The sequence below is a fragment of the Octopus sinensis genome, linkage group LG14, assembly GCF_006345805.1.
Source record: "Octopus sinensis linkage group LG14, ASM634580v1, whole genome shotgun sequence".
NCBI lineage: Eukaryota > Metazoa > Mollusca > Cephalopoda > Octopoda > Octopodidae > Octopus > Octopus sinensis.
The window spans coordinates 33,529,117-33,555,083 of record NC_043010.1 but is presented as its reverse complement, the minus strand read 5'-3'; the positions used below and the strand labels follow the sequence as shown (position 1 = coordinate 33,555,083).

The 25,967-nt window shown below is 37.5% G+C and overlaps 1 protein-coding gene across 16 annotated transcripts in view; it reads right to left on the bottom strand.

Annotated features, from left to right (window-relative positions):
- The window catches only part of LOC115218961 (mothers against decapentaplegic homolog 4), a 253,163-nt gene that overhangs the window by 171,777 nt on the left and 55,419 nt on the right, over nt 1–25,967 (bottom strand). Inside the window, exon 2 of one of the 16 annotated variants that reach the window (XM_036508850.1) lies at nt 22,945–23,009. The exons of the other annotated variants lie outside the window; for them this stretch is intronic. The gene's annotated coding sequence lies outside the window, so the exon portion shown is untranslated. The remainder of the gene's footprint in view (nt 1–22,944; nt 23,010–25,967) is intronic. 16 annotated transcript variants of the gene reach the window in all.

Below are 25,967 nucleotides of genomic sequence, written 5' to 3'. Positions count from 1 at the left end.
TGGGGTTGATGTAATCGACTAGACCCCTCCATGCAAAATTTCAGGTCTTGTGCCTATAGTAGAAAGTGTTGCTGTTGTTGTTGTCATTATTATTATCATTATTATTATTATTATTAATAATAATAATAAGGTAGCGAGTTGGCAAAATTGTTAGTACGCTGGTACAAATGTTTAGCAGTATTTTGCCTTTCAAATTCCACCGAGGTTGACTTTACCTTTCATCCTTTTGGAGCTGATAAAATAAGTACCAGTTGAGTACTGGGGTTGATGTATTCAACTATCTCCACCCCAAATTTTAGGCCTTGTGCCTTTAGTAGAAAGGATTATTATTATTATTATTATTATTATTATTATTATTATTATTATTATTATTATTATGATCATCATCATTATTATTAGAGCAGCAAGCTGAGCATACTGGGCAAAATGCTTAGCGGTATTTCAGCTGTCTTTCTGAGTTCAAATTCTGCCACAGTCGACTTTGCGTTTCACCCTTTCAGGGTTGATAAAATAAATACCAATTGAGCACTGGTGTTGATGTAATCGACTTACCCCTCCCACAAAATTGCTGGCCTTTCTATAGTAGAAAGGATTATTATTATTGAGAGAGCAGTGCATGCCATCAAAGTGACACTGGGGTAAAATATACGAAACCCAGTATACACATCATGTCTACCTGTCTGATAAGGGTACACCAGGCATATGCATCACAACCATATGTGTGCAATATAGTGATCTCACATCAAGATAAACAGTGCATGACCTTGCACTGTTTATCTTCAGGTTGTGTAGCCCATCCCACTCAAAAGGTCTCTGAATAAGGGTTGTTTAAGGATGTTGAATGAAACACTCATGTTTTCAAAGGTGAATTATCCAAACCCCCAATAATTCCTCTCAACACATGGCTATGATGCTCCTCCATTACTCCTGCTCATGATTAGAGATGCACATATCGTCAGCCACTAAGGGACATGCTCAACTGGTTACAGTCAAACAACTGACAAGAAAATCTGTGGTAGCCCATCTTTTATAGCAAGACAAAAGATCAGAAGCCATGAGAGCCACTGCTTGGTACTGCATCAGGGCAAATTATTATCATTATCAATAATATTAATACGCTAACTTTCTGTTTTTGTACATACCTGTTGTGTGCGTCACACTTCATTGAAGTGGCAAAGCAAGAGAGAGGAGAACAGAGAGGAAGTAAGAGAGAAAGCCAGAGAGTGTGAGAGAAAGAGAGAGTGAAAGAGACAGTGAGTGGTGATGGCATTCCTTTTATGTTTTTAAATGTTTCAGAGAGGACATAAGAAAGAGACATTGGCTCAACTTATGCTGCTAAAAAATCTTTTGATTAGCCTGAAATTTTTGTGGGGAGGGAGCCAGTTAATCAGATTGCCCCCAGTACACAACTGGTGCTTAATTTATCGACCCTGAAAGGACAAAAGGTAGAGTTGACTTTGGCAGAACTTGAACTCAGAGCATAAAGACAGACCATTATAATATGCAAACATTTCTCATGGCACCAGTACATTGTTTACAGATGCTTACATTTTTTGTTTTCTTTGAGTTTTCACAGGTCCAGCTTGTTATTATTATTATTATTATTATTATTATTGTTATGTAGATTATTTTTAAAACAGAGGATAACAGAACTGTCGGAGTGCCAGACAAAATACCTTCTGTAGTCTTTAGTCATTACTCCTTCCACTCTTGATTTCAAATCCTACTGAAATTAACACCTTTATTTACCCTGCTTGTAGTAAAATAAAAGCACCAGTTTAATAGTGTGGTCATTATAATTAACTGTTCCTCCCCACAAATATGTGATCTTGTGCTCATGCTAAAAGCCATTATTTCTATTGTTATTTTTAACCACATTGTTATGTCAGAAAAGATTGAGCCTTTTCATCCAATCCAACCCTCCCCCATTTCCATCAATATCATCTGTTAGGTCTTTTCTTGAATTTTTGCCAGTTGCAATTAGGCTTCTTATATCACAGCTTGAATGCCTTTGATCATAGTTCTGACTGATCAATCAGGGCTGACCTGTGGCTAAACAACAACCACCACCACCGCCACCGCCAACAAATCTTTCCAATGTAAAAAAAAGAAGAGAAATCATCTTTTGCGTAATTATAGAAACAAAGAGATTACTTTCTGAGGATTATGTAATTGATCAGTTGGATAGTGTGGGACAGGGAGAAATAGAGACAACCAGAAGATTTCTGCAGTGTGGGACCATGGTGTTGTTACACAATTTTCCATTGGTCAGTTAGACTATTATCATTACTGCATAAAGATCATTGGTAAGTTGTTACAGTTTTCTGTTAGCAAAGAGAGCAGGATGACTACAAGCTGGAAGGGTTCGTAGAGGGACTTTCTTTTTTTGGTGAGTCCTTGATCAGACAAATCCGCTTAAGGCTGATTAACTCATTCCAGCTGTAACCATTTCATTTTGCTTATTTTTTTATTTTCTAAAGAATACTGTAACTTGAGTGAAGACACATAGCTTAGCAGTTAGGATGTTGTGCTCACAATTGCAAGAGTTTGGTTTCAATTCCTGGACTGGGTGATGTGTTGCATTTTTGAGTAAGTCATCTCATTTCATGCTGATACAAATCACTCAGCAGTAAATGAGGAACCCTGTGATGGTCCAATGTCCCTTTCAAGGGGAATATTGTAATCTCAGTCACTTATACACTATAGAGACCAGGTAACTAACTGGCTGATGCTGCTGTACTTTGAAGCAACTCAGTCTCTAAAAACATGATTGAAACTAATTGCATTGAGGACAAACACAGCATAACAAGAGTCAGCCCTATCAAAACATCCTTTCAGTATTGGCCACAAGGGCCTACATATGTTTTATATAAAATAAGTTACAAAACATGTGGAGATGTACAGCATCATCATTTTCACATCCACTTTTCCATGCTTGCATGAGTCAGACAAAATTTATGAGGCAGATTTTCTAAAGCTAGATATCTTTCCTGACGCTAACTTTCAATTAGTGAATTGAGGACAAGATGATTTCTTTTGCTCCCACTTTGGCCATTCTCAGGCCTATGAATGGTGATGCTCTGAAAAACAATTGTAGCAATACTATAGTCTTCAGAGGCCCACTGTTATATTGCTGTCACCTCTGCAGCTATCTATCCTCACTTCTCTAATTTCTTTTTGCTTTACTTTTTTTATGCAGAAGTCCCTCAAATAGCCTTTATTACCACACAGGCAGTAACAGACCCTTCTGTCCTTCATATCCAGTCTGAGTGTCTTTGACAAAGAGGTACCACCTTTTGTGACATACCTTATCCACTCCTCTTTTTCTTTGAACTGGCTCAAGTTAAATTGCTCTTTTTGCTCCATAATGTTAGTAAATTATGGAATGTAGTTGTTATTACCATTAATACTGTATCTGTTTTCATTCAGACACTATTCTATTTTGTATCTTCTATGGTACTTGTTCTGCTTGTGCTTTATATATATATTCTTTTATCTGTTTCAGTCATCTGACTGCAGCCATATTAGAGTACCATCTTTAGTTGAACAAATCGACCTCAGGACTTATTCTTTGTAAGCCTAGTACTTATTCTATTGATCACTTTTGCAGAACCACTAAGTTACAGGGATGTAAACACAACATTATTGATTGTCAAGCAATGGTGGTTGTGGTCGTGGTTGGGGGGGGGGGGCAAGCACAGACATATACTTACATACACACATATATATGTACACAATGGGCTTCTTTCAGTTTCTGTCTACCAAATCCACTCACAAGGCTTTGATCAGCCCAAGGCTATAATAGAAGACACTTGTCCAAGGTGCCACGCAGTGGGACCGAACCTGGAATCATGTGGTTGGGAAGCAAGCTTCTTATAGGCACTCCTGTGCCTATAACATATATGAAAAATAATTGTATATTTGTTTATGTTACTGCTGGCACCACTGCATGTAAATATTGCAAATGGTTATTTGTTAAAAATGTGTAAACAGTTCAAAGAGCCCCATTGACAATTTTTTACTCTAACCTAAGAAAAGGGGCTCACATTTCACTGATCCAAAGCTGTCTAGAGGTGAAAAGACAAAAAAATAAAATTCTGAAAGAAAATGTTTTCTACACAGAGCTCTGTGAACTGTGACTGTTTATATAGAAAACAACAATGATGACAGCCATAATAGCTTTTATTTGAAGCACAATGCCATAAATTTCAGGGAGGAAACAGTTGATTATACTGGCCTCAGTACATGACTGGAGTTTTTATTTTACCCAACTCCAAGGTTAGAATGGAAAGGGTGATTATAAGGACCGCAGTACTCAACTGGTATTTTTAAACATTTCTAGCAAAGAAGGGAAAAGTGAAATGTATTCACCCCCATCCCCAAAACATAACAGGTCACCACCTTCAATGCATTTCTATACAGATTCAGTCCAACAAGTTTTCCCTCACAGGGTTTGCTTCAACCTGTAGGTATCACAGGAGGCAACACATGCAACCAGGTGCCACACAATGGCACCAAATGCAAAATATATATAGTTTGAGAAAACCACATGGCCATATGCTACAAGGTATTAATAGTCTTGTGGCAAAAACAAATAGCAATGACAACAACAACATCAACACAACAACAACAGTAGCAGTAACAAGAAGAAAAGTGTAAATAATTAGATGCCTTTTGTTTGCAATTTAGCAAACTCTTTCTCTTATATCATTATTATAGTTTTATTATTATTGTTGTTATTATTTTATTATTGTTGTTATTATTATTATTATTTAATTTTCTACTTATCCCCCCCTACGACCACCACCCTCCACCCTGTTCCCTTCTCTAACAAAAGAAATAAACCAATGAAGTAGATTATTTGGGACTCATGGAAAGCAAAATAAAGACAATAGTTTCACAATGACAATCACATAATTAAACACCTCTTACCAGCACCCCTACCCCCCACCTTTTCTTTCTTTCTTTCTTTCTCTTATTATCTTCTTCTGCCACACTCTTTTTATTCTCTTTATTTGTTTTTTTTTTTTCATTTCTTTTGTTTCTTCTTTACTTTAATTTCTCTTTGCCAAATGTTAAGTCTTTTACATAGATAATCTTCCATCCACTCAAGTACTCCCCGCCCATCTCTTCACCTGCCCCCAGAGAACAAGAATGGGTCTGTAGAAACGGAGGGGGGGAAGGCAGGGGGTGAAGAGAAGGAGGGGGAGGAGCCAAACTAAGATAGCTATTATTTGTCTAGAAGAAAAAGGTGGAGGAGGAGGAAGAAGTGGAGGAAAGAAAGAGAATGAAAGAGAAAAAGAAAGAGAGCAAAGAGGAGGAGTGAGAAGAGAAGGTAAAACTGAAAAGAAAAAAGGAAAAAAAACAAACACAAAAATAAAACAAAAGTAGATGTGGCAAAGGGGGAGAGGAGGAGGAGGAGAAAGAGAAAAGACAGAAGGAGGAAGAGTAGGAGGTAGAAAAGAATTGAGTAGAAACCTGTCTTTTATCAGCTGAATAGCAGTTTACAATGAGCAGGGTGTATGGGGGGGGGGGTAAATGTCACTAATCACTGAGGATGCAGGTGGGGGGGAGAGAAAGATTCTTCTTTTTTGTTTTTTTTTTTACCTATCATTTGTACTTGAAATCATTTTCCAAGAACCAGTTCCACTGTTCTACAGTCAAATACAATTGTACGACCATAATAGTACCTACTAGTTGTTAGTGTTACTTTGTTGTTTTCCATTCTAACAAAGACCTAACAAAATGTCACTATGTATGTGATTGTACATATGTGTATGCATGTGTGCTTCTGTACAAGCACATGAGTATATGGGTAGGTATGTACATATATGTGTACAAGTATATATGTATATGTGTGTGTGTGTGTGTGTGTGTGTGTGTGTGTGTGCATGTATTCCAGTTTCAACAGCTACCATAGTCCACACATACACACGCAAACATGGTAACAATAACCCCCCCTCTCACACACATACACTTTCCATCCCCCTCCCCCCCCCACTTCCACCACTGCCACCTCGTTTACCAAACGGATAGTCAAAAGCCTATTGCCTCTTAGAAAAATGATGAATATTGATTTCTGTAGATGAGTGAGATTGCCAAAAGTTTTCAATACCAAGTGATCACCAATCACCAATAGAAAGGATGGGGGTGTGTGGAGCATAGAAGCAGAGTGGAGTGGGAGATATCCAGTTTGCTATAACATATAAACTGCTACTTTCACAAATCTGTATCTTTCAACAACTTCTATCGTGCTCTCTCTCTCTCTCCTGTAATCAGACCATGAGGCTGCCTGCAACTGCAACCCATCTACAATTGTTTGGATGCTGTTTTAATACTAGTGTTGAATTTGGTACTATATATGAATCTTTTGTTAAAACCACCTGAGATTGTGTGTGTGTGTGTGTGTGCAACAAAACCTCCATAAACCAGAAAGCCTAAATAAAGTATTACCCCAGCCAACCAAACCCTTGTGAGTGGATTTGGTAGGTGGAAACTGAGAGAAGCCTGAGAAAGGTACAACAAAACATTACTATATTTGTCTCAATTCCATGCTTGATCTAATAAGAGGCCCCTCTGTTTTCAGATGTGACCTCACACCACTTTCCTTCTGCTCCTGTTATCTACCCACTTCTTGCTCTACTGTTACTGACTGACAAATTGTGACAGGTGGGTTGTTTCTATATTTTCGTAACTTGCATTTTATAATCATGCAATCTAGATCAGCAGCATGTGCACCATCTCTTGTACTCATTAGGCATATTTGCCTCTGTGTGTGTGTGTGTGTGTGTGTGTGTGTGTGTGTGTGTGTGTGTGTGGTGTGTGTGTGTGTGTGTGTATGTGTGTGTGCTTGTGATAGATCTCACCAAAGTTTTGATGAAGCTTGTTCGAGTTTTTCAATCAACAGAACATTATGCTTAACCCTTTCAAAAGGTAAAGTTACCTTCTTGAGTCAAACCGTCTGATAAGGGCTGGTTTTTCGGTTTCATGGCAATTATGCATTACTCACTTGGATGGGATGTTGGTCCAATGCAGGACTTTTTTCTAGCTCGGTGGACTGGATCAAAGTGAAATGAAGACTGACCATTGTTGACAAACAGGCAGATAGACAGACATACACATATAGGTAGGTGGTGGATAGCATAAATCAGTGTGTGAAACCAAAGAATCAATGTTATATCCAGTTATGTCCTTTTATTTTCAATTGTCTTTGCCTTTCTTTCTTGAGAGGTGTACGACTGATTAAAACCCTAGACAATGGTAACGGTAAAGTTACCTTTTTGACTCATGCCGACTCATAAGGGCTGGTTTCCCAGTTTCCATGGCTTATATATTCCCCACCTGGACAGCATGCTGGTCCATCGCAGGATTATTCATTTCTGCTAGCAGAGTGAATTGGAACTATGTGAAATGAAGTGTTTTGCTCAAGAACACAACGTGTTGCCCGGTCCAGGAATTGAAACCACAATTTTACAATGAGTCCAATACTCTAAGCACTGAGCCATGCATCTCCACTGTTTAACCCTTTAGCATTTAAACCAGCCAGATCTGGCTTGTCACATGTACCCCACAATGTCATTCTGAAATTAAACAATCAGTTCAATGAAATCTTGAAGCTATGAAATAATGTATGATTAATTCACAATAACGTGAATAAATAACTTTTACATTTGACAGAGTAATCTGAATGTTTAACTCTTTTGAATGGATTAACCCCTTTTGAGCAGATTAAGCCTTTTGTTACCATATTTCTATAGACATAGACTGGCTTTTGTTTCAATTATCTTTTGAAAATAATCAAAAATCTAGACAAATAATTTTGTCATTATTAACCCTAGCATTTAAGCTGGCCATATCTGGCCAAAATATTCTACTTGTTTTATGTTCAAACTGGTCAGATCTGGCCTCTTACACCTGTCTATCCTGGAATGTCATTGAAATCTCAAAGCTACAAGACAATACATGATTAATTCAAAACAATGTATATAAATAAGCATTACATTTGACAAAGTTATCTGAATGCTAAAGGGGTTAAGATAGTATTTGGAACATCAATTGGAAATCTTGATGGAACATTTTACAACAATCACAAAACTAGAAGTGTTCTCAAGCTGGTTGGTTTAGTATTCCACAATCATGCACCATTACTATAATTCTGAGGCTGAATCAGTGTGTCCTGGTAATAAATTTATCTTAATCCTTTGGACAAGAGGTATTATTAGTACTACTAACATTATTCTTAATATTATTAGTATTATTATTATTGTTGTTAATATTAATATTAATATTGTTGTTGCTGCTATTAAGTAATCACAATGGAGGTCGGTTGGTTGGCTAGTTGGTTGGTAGTCTTTTACTTAGTTTCAGCTCTTTTGAATTACAGGTACAATTCAATCTGCCCAAAGCATTTCTGTCTCCACAAGGTGCCAAACAGATCGTTTGAATAACATAATCAGGAGGTAAAATTCTGAATAATGCAGCCATGCTTTCAAACATACACACATAGATATGCAAACAACATATACATTTGATAATCAAAGAATGAAGGAGAGTGCTATCCATTAAAGAATTCAATACATAACTCAGAGTATATTTATATTTGAATGCAGACTCTATGATTAAATTAAGTGTTTCATGTTACTACAAACTTTCTTCTAAAGCCAGTATACATATACATACATATTTAAACCTGTTCCTGGCAGGAACAGGTTTTATGCTATGAAATGAGTGCTTTTAAAAAAAATATGAGAGCAAGAGGCAGAATAGGTTCCCTGCTGTAGAGGAGTTAACATGGTTACCTGTGTACATGGTTATTCATGTTTAGAACAGAAGGCAAGAATGATCAGGAAGCTGGAAAGTGATAAGATAGCAGCGATGAGGTGTCCAGGTGGCCTCTCAACTTACAAAGTGAGCAGACATGAATAGGGATAGCTAAACTAGGAGCAAGAAGGGATTGCAAGAACATATGGGGAAGCAAGAGATGAAAATTATGTGTGTGTGTGTGATCATTGTTTCAATGCGGGCTTTTTCCATGTTAGTAATGAGTTCGGTGAGACTTACTGAGGCAATTTTTCTATGGCTAGATACCCTGCCTGTCACCGACCCACACTGGTTTCCAAGTAAGGTACTATTATTCTTGGCCCTTTGAACACCAAGCTCTTGAACAACCAGCCCAGCAGATGTAAACAATGAAACTGTGTATGTGGTGGCATTGTTTTTGTACACAGTGCACAAACAATGTCAAAGACAATGGCTTGAGACACATAAACACACACACACACATCATGTCATTTAATCCCAACTCAACATTCAGTCATATTAAAGGTGGTAGAGCCCAGCATCTCTGTAGTCCAACAGCTGAAGTTAAGTAAAAGCCTACCAGCCAACCAACCAACCTACAATGTGATTACTTAATAGCAACAACAACAATATTAATATTAATATTAATAACAATAATAATAATACTAATAATATTAATGTTATTAAGAATAATACTAGTAATACTAATAATACCTCTTGTCCAAAGGATTAAGGTAAATATATTTAATAACAAATCAATATGGATTAAGAGGATTATGTTAGAGATACAGCTTGAAAATATTTAGTGATAAAATATGTATAAATGATTATCTTCACAATATGTTTGGTTGATTGCTTGGCTAGTCATGTGCTTTGGGCTTGGTGTTTTTTTTTTTATCTATGCAAAACTGTGTGATTGTATCCAATGGTTCCAGTTGCTTTGAACACCTTGTTAATGTCCAAAGGGGTTAAGAAGTGGTAATGATCCCCTTCAGTCAAGAATGACCATGGAGTTGCACCTAGAATGTTCCCCTCTGAGGCACAAGTCCAGGCAAAGTTATTAGTGGAAGACCAGCAATCGCTCATGCATACCATCCTCTCCTCTCTATGCCACTGATGTTATCCAAGAGAAAGGCAAAGGCCGATACAGCTTGGCATCAGTGCCGTTGAAACAGAGTTCATCCTTGTCGACATCTAAAGTTTCCTGGAGACCATTATCAGTCTTACCCATCACCTAGATTTCTTACTCTTTTACTTGTTTCAGTCATTTGACTGGGGCCATGCTGGAGCACTGCTCTTAGTCGACCCCAGGACTTATTCTTTGTAAACCTAGTACTTATTCTATCGGTCTCTTTTGCTGAACTGCTAAGTTACAGGGACGTAAACACATCAACATCGGTTGTCAAGCGATGTTGGGGGGCAAACATAGACACACAAACATATACGCATACATATATATATATACATATATACGACAGGCTTCTTTCAGTTCCTGCCTACCAAATCCACTCACAAGGCTTTGGTTGACCCGAGGCTATAGCAGAAGACACTTGCCCAAGGTGCCATGCAGTGGGACTGAACCCGGAACCATGTGGTTGGTAAGCAAGCTACTTACCAAACAGCCACTCCAACACCTATGTAGAACTTTCACCAACTGCATTGCCCAACTTGTAGAAAGCAGTGAAGGTAGGTGCCAATGGTTTCAAGTTTTGGCACAAGGCAGCAATTGCAGGGAAGGTGCTTGACTGGATCTTAGATGAAAGGCAAAAATGACTTTAGTGGAATTTTTAACTCAGAATATAAAAATCTAGAAGAAATTTTACTAAGTTTTTTGCTCAACTTTATCTTTTACTTATTTCAGTCATTTGACTGTGGCCATGCTGGGGGACTGCTTTGAATGGTTTTGCGTTGAACAAATCAACCCTAGGACTATTTTTTTTTAAAGTCTTGTACTTATTCTGTTGGTTTCTTTTGCTGAATCGCTAAGTTACAGGGATGTAAACACATGAACGCTGGTTGTCAAGTGGGGTGGGGAGACAAACACAGACATAAAGATACACACATACATATATCATCATCATCATCATCATTTAACGTCCATTTTCCATGCTAGCATGGGTTGGACAGTTTGATGGTAGCTGGCCAGCTGAAGAACTGCCTATGCTTCATATCTGTTTTGGCATGGTTTCTAAGGCTGGATGCCCTTCCTAATGTCAACCACTTCACAGAGTGTACTAAGTGCTTTTAATGCAACACCAGCATCCACAGCCTGTAAGATTAGAAATGCTCACCTGGAGAGGGATGCAAGAGATATGCCTGTATGGTGTATACAGCAAGCTTCTTTCAGCTTCTGTCTACTGAATACACTCACAAAGCTCTGGTTGGCCTGAGGCTATAGAAGACACTTATCCAAGGTGCCGTGCTGTGGGACTGAACCTGAAACCATGTGGCTGGGAAGCACAGCCATGCCTGCACCTTAATAACAATTCTTTCTCATTTTGGCACAAGGCCAGCAATTTTTAACGGGTGTTTTGGACAAGTTGATTACATCAACCCTAGTATTTGACAAGTATTATTATTTTATCAACCCTGGAGGGATAAAAGGCAAATATGACTTAGGTGGGATCTGAACTCAGAACATAAATAGCTGGAAAAAAAATACCACTAAGCCATTTGTCTGATGTGCTAATGACTGTGCCAGCTCTGCTGGGGGTGGGGGTGAGCTACAGTGAATTACATGGACCAGTACTTCACTGGCTCTTTATTTAATAATAGTGTTTTTTAACAGTATACTAGGCATTTTATGGGATTTTGTTTTGTTTTGTTTAAACTTGCTTGCTTCCTAACACTGTGCTCATACATGTGTGTCTATGTTCTTGAATGGTTGTCTGTGTGAGTCCATGTGTATCTATTCCTGTGTGTGCTTGTGTTTTCTTTTTATGCTTAGTTGTTTGTACATAAAGAAACTTTTGTTTTGAAGTGTATGTAAAGAGAAAATAATATACAAAAAAAGAACAGGGAGCAGGGTACTACCTTTTAGTGCAACAGTTTCATTGAGGGTACTTTTAGAGAATATTAGCAGAGTTGGTGATGGTGATGATGGGTATTTTTTCTTTTTTTTTTTCTTTCTTTCTTTACAGGAGGATGAACATACTTGTGTCATTCTACCCCACTCATACTCTCCACTGGTCCTCCCTGAGGTCTGAGGTGTCAGAGAGGTCAATCAGTTGCCATTTTTAAATGGAGAAAGAAAGAGAATGAGGAATACAGAGAATAAAGAGAGAAAGAGGAGACAGATTATATTTTATTTTTTTGTCAGACTATGCACTTAATAACAGTTGAAAGTTGAAGGGTTAACCAATAATTCATTTCATGCCCTTCTCTTCAAACCTTCTTCACCCTTCTCACACTACTGAACTTTAATTGCTTCCTGCTGCCAACTCTTCTGATCTAGGTTCAAATCCCGTTGGTACACCATGTATGTTATTTTTTTCTTTCTTCTTTATATTTTAAATTTTTATCCCTTTTTCTATTACTTGTTTCAGTCATTAGATGGTGGCCATGCTGGTGCACTGCTAGGGGTTCTCAACTATATTTTTTTTGTCTGTGGACCCTTTTTTGTTTCCTATCTTAATTGGATGGACTGCTGTAGCCATTTGCTATTTAAAAAATCCTATTATATTCTTATAACTAAATATTCTTTTCTACTCTAGGTACAAGGCCTGAAATTTTGGAGGAGAAGGCTAGTTGATTAGATCGACCCCAGTATGCAATTGGTACTTAATTTATCGACCCCGAAAGGATGAAAGGCAAAGTCGACCTCAGCAGAATTGTTATAATTAATTATTAGCAATTGTATTTAAAAAATGTTAAAATATTTTGTGTATTTAGAAGTGCAAGATAAAAGGCTGAGTATGAAAGTGAAAATAGGGGTGTATGAGGGTGTGGTTGTGTTGACAATGTTATATGGTGCAGAAACGTGGGGGGAGGGCAACTAGATGTGTCTGAGATGTGATGTTTGAGGGCTATGGTTAGTGTAACATGGATGGACAGGATGAGGAATGAGGAGGTGCGAAGGTGAGCAGGAATGAGAGAAAAACTAACAACCAAAATGGATAGATGAATATTGAGGTGGTTTGGCCATATGGAGAGGTTGGATGAGGAGCAGATAGTAAGGAGGATGAGGAAGGCAGAAGTGGTAGGCAGGAGAACTAGAGGTAGACTTTGGTTTGTGTGGATGGATGGAATGAGGAAAGCTTTGTGGTTAGAAGAATTGGAGTGAGAGAGGCAAGAGAGTTTATAAATGATAGGAAAGCTCAGAGAATGTTTGTGGACGGATGAGTGAATTTGCTCAAGGGGGTACAGAACCAGCATGATGCAGTGGGGGTAAACTAGCATATGCTATTGGGACCCACCGTAAGAATCTCCCAGATAGTAACACACTTTTTTATGTAAGCAAAGAGAAAAATAATGAATCAACATGACTGATTGATTAATTAATTAATTTTACCCTTATATATATATCAACTAAATGGTTCCAGGTTCAGTTTCACTGCGTGGCACATAGGGCAAGTGTCTTCTATTATAGCCTTGGGCTGACTAAAGCCTTGTGAGTGGATTTGGTAGGCGGAAACTGAAAGAAGCCTATTGTGTATGTGTATATATGTGGTTGGCGTTAGGAAGGGCATCCAGCCGTAGAAACACTGCCAGATCTGACTGGGCCTGACGAAGCCTTCCAGCTTCACGCACCCCAGTTGAACCGTCCAACCCATGCTAGCATGGAAAGCGGACGCTAAATGATGATGATGATGAAAGTAAGAAAACAGAGAGATCTAATGGATACAAATTAATTTATTAATCTATCAACATATTCACCAACAATTGTTCCATTTCACAAACAAAATTAAAATTACAAAACATATATAAATATATTTTATATATGTTTTATTTATATATGTTGATTAATTAATAAATTAAATTGTATCCATCAGATCTCTCTGTTTTATAACTCAATAAAAATGTTTGATAACTTATGATATTCTATATAATATATTGATTGAAGAAATATCTCTTCAAAATTTAATATATTAAATCAGTGTATCTTGGATAAATATCCCCATAAGGGATTTAAATATCTTCATTGTGACTATATATGTATGTGTGTGTGTCTGCGTGTCTGTGTCCGTTCCCCCCCTCCATTGTTTGACAACCAATGTTGGTGTGTTTATGTCCCTGTAACTTAGTGGTTCGGCAAAAGAGACCGATAGAATAAGTACTAGGCTTACAAAGAATAAGTCCTGGGATCGATTCGTTTGACTAAATGTGGTGCTCCTGCATGGCCACAGTCAAATGACCGAAACAAATAAAAGAATATAGACAGACAGACAACTAGATGCACATACATACATATCTAACAGGCTTCCACACAGTTTCTATCAACCAAATTCCCTCACAGGGCATTCGTTGGCCCAGGACTATAGCTGAAGACACTAATTCAAAAGAGTTCTTCAGTGGGACTGAACCTGAAACCATGTGGCTGCAATGCAACGTAGCCATGCCTGCATTTTTCTTCTGTATCATTCTCAAGTTACTTATAGAGATTGTTTCTGTTTTCAGCCCCTACATTAAGGCTATCTCTATTTTCAGATCTTTATATTTGGATAATTTCTACATTTCTTTGAGAGAATATATCCATCATTCTGTTAGGACTGATAATTTCAATAAGAAGGTACTTTTGTCTTAGGTATCCTTGACAACAATATCAGGTCAATTAGCCTTGAATACTTTGTTATGTATATTGTTTTCTATTCTAGGTACAGGGCCCAAAATTTATGGGAGGGGGCCAGTTGATTAGATCGACCCCAGTACGCGACTGGTACTTAATTTTTCGAGCCCAAAAGATTGAAAGTCAAAGTCGACCTTGGCGGAATTTGAACTCAGAATGTAAAGACAAACGAAATGCCTGCTAAGCATTTCGCCCAGATTGCTAACATTTCTGCCAGTTCGGTGCCTTTTTAATGATATTATAGATATACTTTGTTATGTATATTGACATACCCTAACATAATTAGTATGTTTATATCCATTGTACAACATGCAACAGATATTTTCATACAAAGAATATGAACTTCATTATATAATAATTCTTTCTAATCTTGGCACAAAGCCAGCAATTTAAAGTAACGGATGAGGGTGTAGTTGATTACACTGACCCCCTCTCCCGTACCCGATTGGCACTTTTGTTTTATCGACCCAGAAAAGACAAAAGGCAAAGATAACCTCAGCAGTAATTGAACTCAGAACATCACTAAACATTTTGTCCAATATGCTAATGGTTTTGTCATTTTTCCCCTTAAATTCATTACTTAATAATGACATAACTATGACTCCAGGAAGAACGGGTTGGGGGAATCAGTAACGAAAATGACAATGTGTGCATTCTGATAAGACAACTTGATCGATTCCATCCAAGACATTAAACCCTTCTCGTGACAGTCAAAACACTATTTAAAAAAAACAACTTCCGAATAGAAACAAGAGTAAAAAAAAACATGGCTAATAATTGGTTCAATGTTAACGTGAAAAAAATGGCCTTAAACATGAGAAAAATAAAACTAGGACTCACAATTTTACAAAGAGCTCCCAAAAGAGACCTACATATTTTGTACTTCTGCACAAGAAACTTCTAATCTAAAAACCACAACTCATACAATTCATATAATATAAAATTCACAACTCCATGGAGGAGTTTCTATGCAGTCACTAAGTTTGCTTAAAATAACAGACAAACTACTCTGAAATCCAACTGTATTAACTTTAAAAAAATATATGAAAAAAAAAAGTTGGAATAGTCATGACTGGATCGTCTGTGATCATAAGCATGTTCAATTAGCCTTGACCTGAGACTAAACAACAGCATAATACATCATAATACACTTCTTGGATTCTACACAATCCAGTAGTATCATAGCACAACTTACACCAAACACATTCTATATAATCAGCTTCCAATACTGTGTCAACGTACACACACATATATAGTAACAATAAAAGCAGCAAAATAGAAGAATAAATAATAATAAAAATAGTCACAGCACATCAAATAACATGAATATGGTAGGTCTCTCACTGAGTTGAAAAGCTTCCATCAATTGAGATTATCTTAGCAATTAGTAAACAAAATTTTGTGGCTGTTTGAGAGCTAAAAAAATAAGAGAAAAAAAAAGAAAAGAAACAAAGGGAGGTAACTTTATTAAGATCAGCTAACAGAAATTATTGGACAACATACACAATGCAGAGTATAGAATAGATTTGGCTCTTTAAAACTGACTAGTGGTCAAAAACAACAAAACCTATTTTGGCCTTATTAGACTTTCATAACAAAGGATATTCTACTCAGTTGGCAAGACAAAGAGAGATCCATATACACAGAGAAATGGAAGGAATGTTGAAGCATCGATTATGAATATCAGCAACAATGATTGAGGGAAGATTTCATATCTTATATTTTTCACTTGTTTTAGTCATAGGATTATGGCCAGGCAGAGACACTGCCTTGAAAGACTTCTTTTAGAAGAACAAATCCACCCCAGTACATATTTTTTTAAAGATCTGGTTATTATTCTATCATTCTCTTTTGCTGAACTGCAAAGTTATGAGAACATAACATAACAAAACCAGTTGTCAAGCAGTGGGGGAAAGCAAACAAAGCACTTGTGCGCGCACACACACACACACACACACACAGAAATATATATACACACTGGAATTCCACATTTTTCATCTACCAAATGCACTTACATGGCTTTGGTTGGCCAGGGGCCATAGTAGAAGACTCTTCGACAAGGCGCTGTGCAGTGAGGCTAAATGCAAAATCTCATAGTTGCAATGCAGGCTTCTTAACATGGCCACCACATCTGCATCCAGTATGCTCTTGAACAATATTTTCTTTTGGTTATATTGCAAATGTAATGTGAGTGTGCACATACACACACACCTTCCCTCTCACATGAAAGATAATTATTTAGTAATAGGAAAAATTATGTATGTATATCTTAAGTCTTCAATGACACGAGACCTCTACATGGTAATTTGAAATGCTAGAAATAGCAGCAAAACCTCTCAACTGACAGCAAAAAAGAAAAAGAGAAATGGAAAATATAGCCTCTGATTTACAAAAGATCGAATATAATCACAACAGAAATGTCTTTGATTACAGGTGTGCTAAACTGGGACTAAAAAACAACAACAATAGCAATGAAGAAGGTAAATCAAATGGACATTAAGACTGACCATTGTTAACAAACAGGCAGATAGATATATACATATAGGTAAATGTTGGATAGTATAAATCAGTGTGTGAAAAAAAAATGTCATATCGAGTTATGTTCCTTTACTTTTCGTTACCTTTGCCTTTCTTCCTCATACAAATTACTAAAACCCTTGACACTGGTAAAGGTAAAGTTACCTTCTCGTGTCATACTGACTCATAAGGTTTAGTTTCCTGGTTTTGATGGTGTATATATTGCCCACCTGGACGGGATGTCAGTCTGTCACAGTGTTACTCATTTCTACCAGCTGAGTGGACTGGAGCAATGTGAAATGAAGTGTTTTGCTCAAGAACACAATGCATCACCCAATCCAGGAATTGAAACCACAATCTTACTATCGTGAGTCCGACACCCTAACCTCTAAACCACATGCCTCCACTGACAAAAGTGTTGCAGGGTAGATAAATGCCAATGGCTAAAATCAGTAAAAGAGTAAAACGCTAAAGAAGAATAACTGAGGTAATGTATGTGTATATGTATCTATAAATTTATAAAACATGATGATGGAAAAAAACAGGCTTTAGCAGCAAATTACAACATCTGTTTCTGTGCCTGATACCCTCATATATCATTATATAAAGTCATTCTATAGTATAATTATATAAATGAATATAATTCAGCAACAGTTGTGTTGGTACTTCATCAGATAGAATGCTTTTAGGCATTGTGATTATTATCATTATCATAATTATATTATTATTATTATTATTATTATTATTATTACATACATATATACATAACACTTCAAATATTTATTGGCACAAGGCCAAACGTTTATGGAACAGGTATATATATAATTTAATTAATTAAAGAATCTACCCTGGTACAGAACCGATACTTGCTTTATAAATCATAGGGGTAGGGTCCAGCAAGAGCTGACCAAATGAAGAGGGTCTGCATCAAGGAAGTATCTACATGGTTGCTTAGTTAACTGGAAAAAAAAACTCATCTAAGTCTCCTTCATTTCACATCTAAACTGGCTTAACCCCTTCATTGGTCAAATTTCTCTGCCAAGGGTATAGCTTATTTGTTCATATTGTTTTGAATTAGTCATGTATTGTCTCTATACTGGAGCACTGCCTTTAGTCAAGCAAACCAATCCCAGGACTTATTGTTTGTAAACCTAGTACTTATTCTATCGGTCTCTTTTGGCGAACCGCTAAGTTACAGGGACACACCAGGTTGTCAAGCGATGTTGGGGGGGGGGGTCAAACACAGATACACAACACATACACATATATACATATATACAATGGGCTTCTTTCAGTTTCCGTCTACCAAATCCACTCACAAGGCTTTGGTCGGCCCGAGGCTATAGTAGAAGACACTTGCCCAAGGTGCCACGCAGTGGGACTGAACCCAGAACCATGTGGTTGGTAAGCAAGCTACTTACCACACAATATCATTGTCTATTTTTAGGATGACATTATAGGATAGGTGTAATAGTCTAGACCTGACATATTTGGGCTGGATATGGCCAGTTTAAATGCTAAAGGGTTAAGCAAAAGTTAAAGGAAATAGTGGAGAATGTAGTCCCAGATATATATGCTAAGCTTCAAAAAATGAAAAAAAATGAAAAAAAAAAAAGACATGATGGTCACGTTGGGAATGCTTCTGGGCATAAGTCTACTCACTCAGGGTTTAAATGTGGTTAGATAACAGAAGTCCACAAGATGAGAGCAAGGGCGAGGATGAAGACATCGAGCTGGCAGAAATGTTAGCACGCCGGGCGAAATGCTTAAGGGTATTTCGTTTGCCGTTATGTTCTGAGTTCAAATTCCACCGAGGTCGACTTTGCCTTCCATCCTTTCAGGGTTGATTAAATAAATACCAGTTATGCTCTGGTGTATAAAACGACCTAATCCTGTTTGTCTGTCCTTGTTTGTCCCCTCTGTGTGTACCCCTTTGTGGACAGTAAAGAAATAAGATGAGAACAAGATAAATTGGAGGTGATAGACTCAGCACACACACACACACACACACACACACACAAACAGAACCCATAAAACATAGAAGCAGAGATGAATGGTGGAAGGGATGTGTGTAGGGAGGGTAAGATTAACCAGCATGCTGTCCTCTCTCCAACTATTGGCCTGGATGTCAGCTACTTCCACCGCCACTTGTTTACTAGAATGGCTCCAGTGTGAAGCCTGTACACACATCAACCAACATTGTGATGATGGGGGGTCTAGGGTTCACTCCCACCAAACTGTACTTTAAGGTGCTTGTGATAAAAACAAGGGTGGCAGGGTGTGACTGTACCCTGTACCCTATATACTCACTTTCTTGGTGTGTGGCATCCTCCCCAACACTACCGCCCACATGTTTACAAATGATGGCTCCAGTGTAAATGTAGATACTCACACATACTCTTCCCCTATCCCTTATCATCACCCACACATCCAGTAGCAATAGAGGCGGTGGTGGTGGGAGGAAAGGTTCACTCTATGAATTGGTGATGATTAAGTCTATCATAGTTGTTGTTGTTATGGCGGTTGTGGTGGTTTACTCCCAGTTTAATGCTGACCAAAGGCATTCCAGCCATGACAACTCTGTCTTTTTTCAGACATTGTATATCCCTGGACTGCATTATCTAATGTCATTTTTTTTTTCTTTTTAAATAGCAGATAGTGATTTTATGATTTGGTTGCTATTTTAGCAAATCAAGTGACCATAGCAAAGAAACGTCAACTTGCTAGAAATGGCAGCCAAATCTTCCAAAACTTACACCAATAGTTTTAGAAAAATAAACGATACATTAAATGATAACAGTCCTAGATACACTATGTCTGAAAATAAAAATGGGGTGGTCCATGACTCAAACAACTTTGGACACAGTTTTAACCTATACTAAGAGTGATTTAGAGTTGGAACCAGAGCTGGATTAAGACCCAAAGAGGCCTAAAGCACTTAAAAAAGATTTTGGTGCTCCAAATATATGTAATTCAAAATATCTATCTCTATCTAGGGCAGGTAAGCAAGATGGTCCACAGAATTAAAGGCATTGGAAAAAGGAATTGCCCTGAATCAGTGGAGAATCAGTAACATCATCCCAGTGCCAAAGAAGGGAGATCTTTCTAACATCAACAACTACAGGGGGATCTCACTGATGTCACTCAACAGGATGATTCCTAACAGGATCCAGCCCGAGATGGAGAAGCTCAGGGACAACCAGAATAGCTTCAAAGAAGAAAGATCAACCACCAGTCACATTCTGATACCGAGGAGGATATTAGAAGGTGCTAGAACAAAAAGGGCTTCCTGCTGTCATGGTTTTTATTCAGAATATAAACAATAATAAACTATGAAATAGATTTTTTTAAATGAAACAAAACTAACAGTAAGATGGAAAATAATGTTTATTTTTGTATACTTCTACTTCATTTATATTTCAAAAGTTTTCTCTTGTTCTTTTTAATCACAAAGTCTTTGATCAGATCCTCACTATGACACCTGAACACTTCAAAATTATATTTCCAATCATTTAAATCACTTTGAATATCATTTTAACAAGCTTGAAGTGATTTCTTTTGTGCCATAAACCATTTACCATTTTTGTGGTGCCCTTCTACTCACCCTCACTTTCCTTGATGCTCTAAGCACATGTTTATTTCGCTTAATGGTTAACCCAGTGCTGGTTGACACAACAACCATCAGTACAAGATCTGCTCTCTTAAGACAACACACAAAATAACACACAACGGGTGATAATGTTGCAGTGGTTATCATATACTAATGCTGCAGCAGTCACAGTTCTTACACTGACTATTAGTCTTGTTTAGTCCCAGGACAACCTCGATTGAGCAGACAGACCTATGATGAGAGACATTTCCAGAAGTGACCATCCCATCTTTTTCCTATGTTAGGTTAGTCATACCTAGATGTGTGTGTGTCTTCCGCCAATCTGCTTCCTCATAACTTTCAGAAAAAAATTGAAGTTTTATTGAAATTTTCTTCAAATACCAGAAGGTGTAGGCTCTGAATGTATCAGAATTAGTGGAGTTTTGAATAAATTCTCATGAGTTGACTTTGTTTCCTCACAACTTTTACAAAGTAGTGGTACAGAACAAACACAAAGTAATCCCTCGTCATATTGCAGTTGCAGTTTATTTATTTAAGCTTACGTCAATCCCGCCATGTTTTGCATTTATAATAAAATAAATATATACAAATTATAAGAATAATTTTTTAAATATACAATACAGCACTGTTTCTACTTCGCAGATTTTCACCTATCATGGGAGGTATAGGAATGTAACACCTGTGATAGGCAAAGGATTATTGTATTTTCTTTTATTTTTTTATTTGTTTCAGTCATTTGATTGTGGTCATGCTGGAGCACTTCCTTTAGTCGATCAAATCGACTCCAGAACTTATTTTTTGTAAGCCAAGTACTTATTCTATTGGTCTCTATTGCCGAACCAACATCGATTGTCAAGCGATGGTGTGGGGGACAAACAGAGAAACGCAAACATATACACACACACAACGGGCTTCTTTCAGTTTCTATTGACTGAATCCACTCACAAGGCTTTGGTTGGCCCGAGGCTATAGTAGAAGACACTGCAGCAGGACTGAACCTGGAACCATGTGATTGGTAAGCAAGCTACTTACCACACAGCCACACTTGTGCCTATATATATATATATATATATATTTATATACTAGCAGAGACACCTGGCTTTGTCTGTGTCACATGGAATTAGACTTTTCTTTTGTATTTTCTCTGAACTGGAATACCTATGATTCGAATTTCATCAAAGTTGCAGATTAAGAATTTTAATGAGGGTTCTTTCCCTCTTTACACACCCTAACAAAATTCTAATCATGACATATTTATCCCATACTACTCATCTTTATGCCTAGATTCCAAATTACAAATCTTATGAAACCTATTCAAAGGTTTTTGCTCCTGAAGAATGGAGCACATGGACACATAGAGTTCTAAAATGTGGAAGTTAAGGCCCCTATTGGGGGTGGGGTCTTAAAGCTAACCAGAGAAGTTGAATTGTTGGTAATCTTTTAAACTTGGGTCTTATATCTATTGTTCAAATTTCTTTGAAATTGGAAATATATGAATGTTCAGAAGAGTGTGTAAAAGAGAGTAAAGCTACAGGAAACCAAAAGACAAATGATCACAATAAGCAGTCAGCCACCCTAGTCATTACCACTCCCCAATGTAGGATTCCCATAAAATGCATTACGGATCTATAGCAATTGGAAGGGCTTCACCCAACTCAAATAAACATGTGTGATGTGAGGGCTAAGGGGAAAAGGAAGTGTCACCTCTGGAGTTTGCTAATGATCACTATGCTGATAGGTAGCTGGACAGAATAAATTTGCAATCTATAAATCTTTTTGAATGACCAGTCACTTATCTGGGAAGACCTTGAAATCAATGTTACCATCTAGGGACTATATCTGACCCAGTGATAACAACTGAATCAGTGGAAGCAAAGATGCCTCTCTTTTACTTGACAATTTATGCACCACATTGCAGAAATCACAATCTAAGTATTATCTCAAAGCAAACTCTTACACTGTTGTACCACTGAATTACAAATAATGTTCATTAGGGGGTCTTAGAATCCTCATGAGAAGCAGAAACTTTGGGAATACTTCTTGATGTGTGTCAATTACCTATGGTTGAAATTTCATCAACATCGGAAATTTATGAATTTTCATAGGGGTTCTGCCCCCTTTAAGCCATCTGAAATTCAAACCAAACATATTGCATTGAATCTAAGTTCCAAATATCATAAGGATGCATTCAGTAATTTTGGTCCATGAAATTGTATGAAACACACAGCATTACCCTTCTCCCTAGGCTTGGATTTTGTGTTCCAAATTTCATTAGGATCGGTGCAGTAGTTTTTGAATCTATAAGTAACACAAACACATATAAAGACATTGAATTTTATGTAAGAGATATAAATATGCACATATACAAAGATGTATATATATATATATATATATATATATACAGAAAGATAGATTGATAGATACAACTGAGTGGGCAAACAAAAATATGAGACACTACCTTGAAGAATTTTTTAGCGAATGAATCGACTTGAGTGCTTTTTTTTTTTTTTATAAGCCTGGTACTTATTCTATCAGCCACTTCTTGTCAAACCAGTAAGTTATGGGGATGTAAATAAACCAACAGCAGTTGTCAAGTAGTGATGAGGGAGAAACACAGACACAAAGACATACACATACACTTATATATATATATATACGATTGATTTCTTTCAGTTTCTGTCTACGAAAAACACTCAAAGCTTTGGTTGGTCTGAGGCTATAGCAGAAGACACATAGCAACTTACCAACATCATCATCATCATATATACATATATATATGAATGAATGAATGCCTGTATATATGTGAGATAATAGTTTCACTTTAATAGTTTCAGTATTAATAGTGAAACTATTAAAGTAAAAGTAGTATTGTTTCACTTTTGACATGCAATGCTGAAATAGTGAGAGATAAGAGATTGCTCTGGGCTTGCATTAGACAAGAAGTTGAAATTTTTTTAGCCCACGACACTACATAGACCCTAAGTAGGGCATGTGTAAAATTTGAATGAAATTGGTGGTGTAGTTCTCGAGTTTTAGGGATTCACACAGATAGACAGACAGACACACATTCTCATCTTATATATCTATATATGTATATACATAATTCTTTTACTAGTTTCAGTCATTTGACTGCAGCCATGCTGGAATACCACCTTAAAGAGTTTTAGTTGAAGAAATCGACCCCAGGACTTGTTCTTTGTAAGCCTAGTACTTATTTTATCGGTCTCTTTTGCCAAACCGCTATGTTATGGGGTCATAAACACACCGGCGTTGGTTGTCAAGCGATCGCAGGGGAGACAAACATGCACGCACAAATACATACATACTTATATATATATATATATATATATATATATTATATATATATATATATATATATATATATATATATATACACACACACATATATACATATACATACATATATATATATATATACACACACATATATATATATACACACACATATATATATATATATGTATATAAGTTCCTTCGTTTCTTCACAGTTTCCATCTACCAAATCCACTCATAAAGCTTGGGCACCATGCAGTGGGACTGAACCTAGTACCATGTGAATGGGAAGCAAACTGCTTACCACAGCCATATCTGTGCCTATACATACTATTTCTTTTTTTTTTAATTCTTTTACTTGTTTCAGTCATTTGACTGTCACCATGCTGGAGCACCACCTATATATATATATTATTCGGTAGCCATGATAAAACTCCGAGCTTTGGATGTCGGGGCGGAAACCCACGCCACCATCTCTTCAGTTATCCAGCCATCGAAAAAATGCCTATACACACACACACACACACACGACAGGTTGCGGTTGCCATCCATTGAATCCACTCACAAGGCGTTGGTTGGCCTTAAGCTTACAGTAGACACCTGCTGTAGATGACACATCATGGGACCGAACCTAGAACCATGTGGTTGAGAAGTAAACTTCTTACTACACAGCGATACCAATAATTTTCAAATAGGGTAGATTAGGGTTGTATAAGAATTAAATGTGGAAAAAAGGAAAAGATGATGGGCTCACACAGATACATACTGACACACACACACACAGCTAGAAAATGAATCTTGAATGTGTATCAGTATGTATGCGCCCCTGACATTTTCTTTTTAACATTTAATTCCGATATAATCGTGATCTACACCATCTGAAAGGTATTTGTAGAAAATTACATTAAGCATATCAATTTTTCTGAAAGTTATGAGGAAACAAAGTCAAGGGTGGGCAACATTTGTGTAAGTTAGATAGCATTATCTAACATCTCATCTTTTCTATTTTGAGATGATGGGTTGTGAACTGTGGAGAAAATTTGACTGTTATTTCTAGCAGATCGATCCAGCGCTAAGAGATGAGGTTTCCCATCTTTTACTGTTGCAATTACTTGCTGCAATTGCAGCTGCAGTTACTGCTGCAGTCGCTGCCGTTTCCAAAGCGTTATTGCTATATATAAAGTGTCTTGACAACTCTCCAACCTCTCCTCACCCCCCCCCCCACTTCACACCACAATAGGATAGCCCGGTTGTGGCGGTGGCGACAGAGATACGGAGGAATTGGAGTAAAGAGGGAATGGGGCGGGAAGAAGAAGCGATATGTGTGGAGGGGAGGTAAACGCGTAGGAGATGTAAACCGGGATCAAATGAAATGCGGGGCTCTTGAGAAAATAGAAGAGAGGGTCGGTTTGCTTCAGTGAATGATTTGGAGAAGAAGAAGAGAGCGGTAGATAGAGCAAAAAGACGACGGGGAAGTCGAAGTGGAGACTCTTTGAGGAGAAAGGGGGCAGTGAGTAATACGGAGGTGAAGACGTGGTGGGAGGAAGGGCAACTAAATGAAGGAAATGAGTGGACAACGGAGAACTTATGGGGATGGGAGAGAGATAGCTGATAGATAGACAGACAAATACATAGAAATGGAGAGAGAGTGAGTGAGGGACGGAAGGAATGTGTGTATATGCGTGTGTGAACGAGAGAGAGAAAAGATGTTGAGTGAAGTTTTCATTCAACTAGTTTCCTCGTCATCGAAACGAGTAGCGGAAGGATTCCCGGATTCAACCAACACATTCATTTGAATAAACGCATGTATGCGTTTATTCAAATGAATACGTTGGTTCTCTCTCTCTTTTACGCACACACATTTTTACCCATCTACATACATCTATCCAACTACACACACACACACACACGCACGCATACACATCTACTCCTTCTTCCACCACCACCACCACCTTTCACACC